The following is an 8,861-nucleotide window of genomic DNA, read 5'->3' as shown; positions in this document are numbered from 1 at the left end:
CACTGTTGATGTCTTGTCATCTGTTCTTTCTGGAAGGACAACTGAACTTGGGGGCTCTGGAAGGTTGTACAATTGGCTCCTGCTTACACAGTGCCTTCTCTCAATTCACCTTCACCCCTAAGCAGGCTTGTGTGGCTCAGAAATGCTTCAGGGAGAGCATGTGTAGGACTTGGAAGCATGGAAAGAAGAACTGATGGCATTCCACACAGGAATATTAAGGTGAGCAAAGGCATAGAGTGAGAACAAGAATGCAGTGACTGTGGCTTGACTAAAACCAAGGATTGGGTATGTGAGAAATAAGAGTGACAAGCAGGGGGTGTGGGTTATAGGACATAAGTAGAAGGTAATATTTGTTGAGTACCTACTAATGTGTCAGGCATTTTTGAGACTCATTTTGCAATGCCAATTTCAAATATTATTCCTTATTCCCCAAGTCAACATGGTAGAGGGAGACCTTTCACAATTAAAATATAGAAGCAGAGTAGTCTTTCTCCTAAGATCATATGTCTTCCATTTCCCTTATCAATAAACCACCATCAGATGTCAACTTTTTCTAGAAAATTTGGCCTGAGTGTGGCCTCAGCTGAAAACTAAACATGACCTATTCTCTGATGCTTGGGTCTTACGTAACAAATCATGCCTAAAATTGATATAGCCATCACAATAATCACTATCCTAGCTAATGTTTACTGAGCAATTATTATGTGCCAGGATTGTCCCCTGCAATCCCCACGACAACCCTACAGAGTAAGCACTACAATCAATTTCCAATTTGTAGAAAAGGAGTCTGTAAAATGAAGACATAAGCAATAAAGGCAAGGTACCAGAGTCAGTTAGTGGTGGCACTAGGATTTGAATCCAGGCCTCTGACTCCACACTGAAGAGAAATCTGCTGTAATGGTTACATGGTGACCGTCGCTCTTCCAGGCCTTCCAACTTAATGTGCACCTGTCTCCCCACAATCTCACATCTCACCTCCACCCTCCCAGTCTGCCCAAAAGCCAAGAGACAACATGCTGATGAAATTGCTCTAGCTGAAATAATAAAGGTAGAACATCTCAATCAAGCGTGGTGGTGAAAGAGAGAGAGTAAAAGAATGAAGAGACAAGTAAAGGGCAGTGGACAGTGGTCAGGCGCAGATTCTGGAACTAGACTTCCTGAGTTCAAATCCCAGCTTCATGATATACTAATTGTGTGACCTTGAGCAAGTTACTTAACTTCTCTGTGCTTTAGTTTCCCCATCTGTAAAATGGGGATAACGATACACCCCACCTGAAGGTCCTTATAAGGATTAAATGGCGAATATTTGTAAAGCATGTAGAACAGTGCCTGAGATGTTTAAAAACAGGATATAAAATAGAGAAACAAATGTAAGACTAGATTAGCAGCTCCTCTTCAAGCAAGGAGATAGGGTTTCAAAAGGCCATCAGTCAAAAACATTGCTCACAAATCTAAAGCAAAATTACACCAAGGGTAGCAACTGGCATGTGTTGGGAGAAGGCATAATTAATTTGCTTTTGTTCTAGCCCAGCAGCAGTGGCATGTACGATAGCGTGTGTCTTTAGAGTTCAAGAACACAAAAGCTTCTGAGTGCAAGTGTTCTGTAAAGAGGACTGACTATCTCCCTAAAATAATTCAGTTTTCCTGGTGGGAGATCCATTCATTGTGCTGACTGAAAACGGCCAGTCAGCCACATGAGATACTATTTCCCAGGAATGGGAATTATCCCTACTTGGATAACATCCCACCAAAACTATGTAGTTGAAGTCATAAAATTGCCGGAATGTATATATCTCATTAAGTAACTCAACAGGGACGAGATTGGTGGGCTGAGTCTGGCCACCTTAGCCAGATCCTCCTATTTTTACCTCCTGAAGATTTCTGCCTTCTATACCAGCTAGATTTTGTCGTTTCCCTTTTAGGGCCCCTTTTTCCATAAACATCACTGTGGCATCATTTTACCAAGCAACAGACTTAATGACACATAATGACCTGCAGAGCTGGATACTCCTGTGAGTCCCTTAACTGTGTATTGTAAAAGCAAGTGTCCTCAGACACCCTGCATAGTTGTTCTGTTGCTCTGCTGCTACAATTTATCTTTTATTTCCTTTTCAGTGGTTACTTCAACTGCTTTTCTTCATCAATTCCTTTTTTCCCAGATCACTGCTAAAAGCCAACACTTCCACCTCATGCAGTGAAATAGGTTCTAACAGGTGTAGCTGTTACAAAATATTGGGGAAAGTAGGTCGATAGAAAGCAAAATAATTTTTAGTTCCACGAAGTTTGTCTAGATAAAATTTAACATTTAATTGCTGTGTCAAACAAGCAAAATATTCTAGCAAAATGGGAAGTTTATAGAAATATTAGCTATAGCCAAAGCAATCTTGAGAACGAAAAATGGAGCTGGAGGAATCAGGCCTCCTGACTTCAGACTATATTACAAAGCTACAGTAATCAAGACAGTTTGGTACTGGCACAGAAACAGAAACATAGATCAATGGAACAGGATAGAAAGCCCAGAGATAAACCCACGCACATATGGTCACCTTATCTTTGATAAAGGAGGCAAGCATATACAGTGGAGAAAAGACAGCCTCTTCAATAACTGGTGCTGGGAAAACCGGACAGCTACATGTAAAAGTATGAAATTAGAACACTCCCTGACACGATACACAAAAATAAACTCAAAATGGATTAAAGACCTAAGTGTAAGGCCAGACACTATCAAACTCTTAGAGGAAAACATAGGCAGAACACTCTATGACATACATCACAGCAAGATCCTTTTTGACCCAGCTCCTAGAGAAATGGAAATAAAAACAAAAATAAACAAATGGGACCTAATGAAACTTCAAAGCTTTTGCACAGCAAAGGAAACCATAAACAAGACGAAAAGACAACCCTCAGAATGGGAGAAAATATTTGCAAATGAGGCAGCTGACAAAGGATTAATCTCCAAGATTTACAAGCAGCTCATGCAGCTCAATAACAAAAAAACAAACAACCTAATCCAAAAATGGGCAGAAGACCTAAATAGACATTTCTCCAAAGAACATATACAGATTGCCAACAGACACATGAAAGAATGCTCAACATCGTTAATCATTAGAGAACTGCAAATCAAAACTACAATGAGATATCATCTCACACCGGTCAGAATGGCCATCATCAAAAAATCTAGAAACAATAAATGCTGGAGAGGGTGTGGAGAAAAGGGAACTCTCTTGCACTGTTGGGGGGAATGTAAATTGATACAGCCACTATGGAGAACAGTATGGAGGTTCCTTAAAAAACTAAAAATAGAACTACCATACGACCCAGCAATCCCACTACTGGGCATATACCCTGAGAAAACCATAATTCAAAAAGAGTCATATACCAAAATGTTCATTGCAGCTCTATTTACAATAGCCAGGACATGGAAGCAACCTAAATGTCCACCATCGGATGAATGGATAAAGAAGATGTGGCACATATATACAATGGAATATTACTCAGCCATAAAAAGAAATGAAATGGAGGTATTTGTAGTGAGGTGGATGGAGTTAGAGTCTGTCATACAGAGTGAAGTAAGTCAGAAACAGAAAAACAAATACAGTATGCTAACACATATATATGGAATCTAAGGAAAAAAAAAAAAAAGGTCATGAAGAACCTAGTGGCAAGACAGGAATAAAGACACAGACCTACTAGACAATGGACTTGAGGATATGGGGAGGGGGAGGGGTAAGATGTGACAGGGTGAGAGAGTGGCATGGACATATATACACTACCAAATGTAAAATAGATAGCTAGTGGGAAGCAGCCGCATAGCACACGGAGATCAGCTCGGTGCTTTGTGACCACCTAGAGGGGTGGGATAGGGAGGGTGGGAGGGAGGGAGACGCAAGAGGGAAGAGATATGGGAACATATGTATATGTATAACTGATTCACTTTGTTATAAAGCAGAAACTAATACACCATTGTAAAGCAATTATACTCCAATAAAGATGTTTAAAAAAAAAAAAAAAGAAATATTAGCTATATTTTATCAAGTTTTTTTTCCCTAAAACACAGATTTTGCTGTTTAAAATGTTTTCTACACCTTTCAATGTGATATTCTTATCTTAGGGCCAAAATGTTCTTCAGATACCTTAATTTTAAAATGTATCAATCAGCAAATTAAGGGAGATTCATTCTTCAGACTTGTAACCTATTAGACATGCATCTACCTCCGTGGAACCAGAGAGTTGGCACCGCACGCAACACCTTTGCCACGTGGCTGACAGGGTCTTGGTGCTCCGGCTGGGTGTCAGGCCTGAGCCTCTGAGGTGGGAGAGCCGAGTTCAGGACATTGGTCCACCAGAGAACTCCTGGTTCCATGTAATATCAAATGGCGAAAGCTCTCCCAGAGACCTCCATCGCAATGCTAAGACCCAGCTCCACTCAACGATCAGCAAGCTACAGTGCTGGACACCCTATGCCAAACAACTAGCAAGACAGGAACACAAACCCACCCATTAGTAGAGAGGCTAAAATCATAATAAGGTCACAGGCACCCCAAAACACACCACCAGACGCGGTCTTGCCCACCAGAAAGACAAGATCCAGCCTCATCCACCAGAACACAGGCACCAGTCCCCTCCACCAGGAAGCCTACATAACCCACTGAACCATCTTTACCCACTGGGGGCAGACACCAAAAACAACAGGAACTACGAACCTGCAGCCTGCGAAAAGGAGACCCCAAACACAGTAAGTTAAGCAAAATGAGAAGACAGAGAAATACACAGCAGATGAAGGAGCAAGGTAAAAGCCCACCAGACCAAACAAATGAAGAGGAAATAGGCAGTCTACCTGAAAAAGAATTCAGAGTAATGATAGTAAAGATGATCCAAAATCTTGGAAATAGAATGGAGAAAATACAAGAAACATTTAACAAGGACCTAGAAGAACTAAAGAGCAAATAAAAAGAGATGAACAACACAATAAATGAAAATAAAAATTCTCTAGAAGGAATCAATAGCAGAATAACTGAGGCAGAAGAACAGATAAGTGACCTGGAAGATAAAATAGTGGAAATAACTACCACAGAGCAGAATAAAGAAAAAAGAATGAAAAGAATTGTGGACAGTCTCAGAGACCTCTGGGACAACATTAAACACACCAACATTCGAATTATAGGGGTCCCAGAAGAAGAATAGAAAAAGAAAGGGACTGAGAAAATATTTGAAGAGATTATAGTTGAAAATTTCCTTAATAAGGGAAAGGAAATAGCCAAGCAAGTCCAGGAAGCACAGAGAGTCCCTGACAAGATAAATCCAAGGAGAAACACGCCAAGACACATATTAATCAAACTATCAAAAATTAAATACAAAGAAAAAATATTAAAAGCAGCAAGGGAAAAGCAACAAAGAACATACAATGGAATCCCCATAAGGTTAACAGCTGATCTTTCAGCAGAAACTATGCAAGCCAGAAGGGAGTGGCAGGACATATTTAAAATGATGAAAAGGAAAAACCTACAACCAAGATTGCTCTACCCAGCAAGGATCTCATTCAGATTTGACGGAGAAATTAAAACCTTTACAGACAAGCAAAAGCTAAGAGAATTCAGCACCACCAAACCAGCTTTACAACAAGTGCTAAAGGAACTCCTCTAGGCAGGAAACACAAGAGAAGGAAAAGACCTACGATAACAAACCCAAAACAATTAAGAAAATGGTAATAGGAACATACATATTGATAACTACCTTAAATGTAAATGGATTAAATGCTCCAACCAAAAGACATAGACTGGCTGAATGGATACAAAAACAAGACCTGTATATATGCTGTCTACAGGAGACCCACTTCAGACCTAGGGACACATACAGACTGAAAGTGAGGGGATGGAAAAAGATAATCCATGCAAATGGAAATCAAAAGAAAGCTGGAGTAGCAATTCTCATGTCAGACAAAATGGACTTTAAAATAAAGGTTATTACAAGAGACAAAGAAGGACACTACATAATGATCAAGGGATCAATCCAAGAAGAAAATATTTCAATTGTAAATATTTATGCACCCAACATAGGAGCACCTCAATACATAACGCAAATGCTAACAGCCATAAAAGGGGAAATCGACAGTAACACATAGTAGGGGACTTTAACACCCCACTTTCACCAATGGACAGATCATCCAAAAGGAAAATAAAAAAGGAAACACAAGCTTTAAATGATACATTAGACCAGATGGACTTAACTGATATTTATAGGACATTCCATCCAAAAACAACAGAATGCACTTTCTTCTCAAGTGCTCATGGAACATTCTCCAGGATAGATCATATCTTGGGTCAGAAATCAAGCCTTGGTAAATTTAAGAAAATTGAAATTGTATCAAGTATCTTTTCCGAAAACAACACTATGAGACTAGATATCAATTACAGGAAAAAATATCTGTAAAAAATACAAACACATGGAGGCTAAACAATACACTACTAAATAACCAAGAGATCATTGAAGAAATCAAAGAGCAAATCAAATAATACCTAGAAACAAATGACAATGAAAACATGATGACCCAAAACCTATGGGATGCAGCAAAAGCAGTTCTAAGAGGGAAGTTTATAGCAATACAATCTTACCTCAAGAAACAAGGAACATCTCAATTAAACAACCTAATCTTACACCTAAAGCAATTAGAGAAAGAAGAACAATAAAACCCCAAAGTTAGCAGAAGGAAAGAACTCATAAAGATCAGATCAGAAATAAATGAAAAAGAAATGAAGGAAACAATAGCAAAGATCAATAAAACTAAAAACTGGTTCTTTGGGAAGATAAACAAAATTGATAAACCATTAGCCAGACTCATCAAGAAAAAAAGGGAGAAGACTCAAATCAATAGAATTAGAAACGAAAAAGGAGAAGTAACAACTGACACTGCAGAAATACAAAGGATCATGAGAGATTACTACAAGCAACTATATGCCAATTAAATGGACAATCTGGAAGAAATGGACAAATTCTTAGAAAAGCACAACTTTCCGAGACTGAACAAGGAAGAATTATAAAAAATAAACAGACTAATCACAAGCACTGAAATTGAGACTGTGATTAAAAATCTTCCAACAAAAAAAAGCCCAGGACCAGATGGCTTCACAAGCAAATTCTATCAAACATTTAGACAACAGCTAACACCTATCCTTCTCAAGCTCTTCCAAAATATAACATAGGAGGGAACACTCCCAAACTCATTCTATGAGGCCACCATCACCCTGATACCAAAAGCAGACAAAGATGTCACAAAGAAAGAAAACTGCAAGCCAATATCACTGATGAACATGGATGCAAAAATCCTCAACAAAATACTAGCAAACAGAATCCAACAGCACATTAAAAGGATCATACACCATGATCAAGTGGGGTTTATCCCAGGAATGCAAGGATTCTTCAGTATACGCAGATCAATCAATGTGATAAACCATATTAACAAATTGAAGGAGAAAAACCATATGATCATCTCAATAGATGCAGAGAAAGCTTTTGACAAAATTCAACACCCATTTATGATAAAAACGCTCCAGAAAGTAGGCATAGAGGGAACTTTCCTCAACATAATAAAGGCCATATATGACAAACCCACAGCCAACATCATTCTCAATGGTGAAAAACTGAAACCATTTCCACAAAGATCAGGAACAAGACAAGGTTGCCCACTCTCACCACTGTTATTCAACATAGTTTTGGGAGTTTTAGCCAGTGCAATCAGAGAAGAAAAAGAAATAAAAGGAATACAAATTGGAAAAGAAGAAGTAAAACTGTCACTGTTTGCAGATGACATGATACTATACATAGAGAATCCTAAAGATGCTACCAGAAAACTACTAGAGCTAGTCAATGAATTTGGTAAAGTAGCAGGATACAAAATTAATGCACAGAAATCTCTTTCATTCCTATGCAGTAATGATTAAAATTCTGAAAGAGAAATTAAGGAAACACTCCTATTTACCACTGCAACAAAAAGAATAAAATACCTAGGAATAAACTTACCTTAGGAGATAAAAGACCTGTATACAGAAAACTATAAGACACTGATGAAAGAAATTAAAGATGATACAAACAGATGGAAAGATATACCATGTTCTTGGATTGGAAGAATCAACATTGTGAAAATGACTATACTACCCAAAGAAATTATAGATTCAAGGCAATCCCTATCAAACTACCACTGGCATTTTTCACAGAACTAGAACAAAAAAAATCACAGTTTGTATGGAAACACAAAAGACCCCGAATAGCCAAAGCAACCTTGAGAAAGAAAAATGGAGCTGGAGGAATCAGGCCTCCTGACTTCAGACTCTACTACAAAGCTACAGTAATCAAGACAGTATGGGACTGGCACAAAAACAGAAATATAGGTCAATGGAACAGGATAGAAAGCCCAGAGATAAACCCACGCACATATAGTCACCTTATCTTTGATAAAGGAGGCAAGCATATACAGTGGAGAAAAGACAGCCTCTTCAATAAGTGGTGCTGGGAAAACTGGACAGCTACATGTAAAAGAATGAAATTAGAACACTCCCTAACACTATACACAAAAATAAACTCAAAATGGATTAAAGACCTAAGTGTAAGGCCAGACACTATCAAACTCTTAGAGGAAAACATAGGCAGAACACTCTATGACATAAATCACAGCAAGATCCTTTTTGACCCAGCTCCTAGAGAAATGGAAATAAAAACAAAAATAAACAAATGGGACCTAATGAAACTTCAAAGCTTTTGCACAGCAAAGGAAACCATAAACAAGACGAGAAGACAACCCTCAGAATGGGAGAAAATATTTGCAAATGAAGCAACTGGTGAAGGATTAATCTCCAAAATTTAGAAGC

This window comes from Eschrichtius robustus, chromosome X (assembly GCF_028021215.1).
Source record: "Eschrichtius robustus isolate mEscRob2 chromosome X, mEscRob2.pri, whole genome shotgun sequence".
In the NCBI taxonomy this organism is placed as follows: Eukaryota; Metazoa; Chordata; class Mammalia; order Artiodactyla; family Eschrichtiidae; genus Eschrichtius; species Eschrichtius robustus.
The sequence above is the reverse complement of the archived record's forward strand: the minus strand, read 5'-3'. Positions refer to the sequence as shown.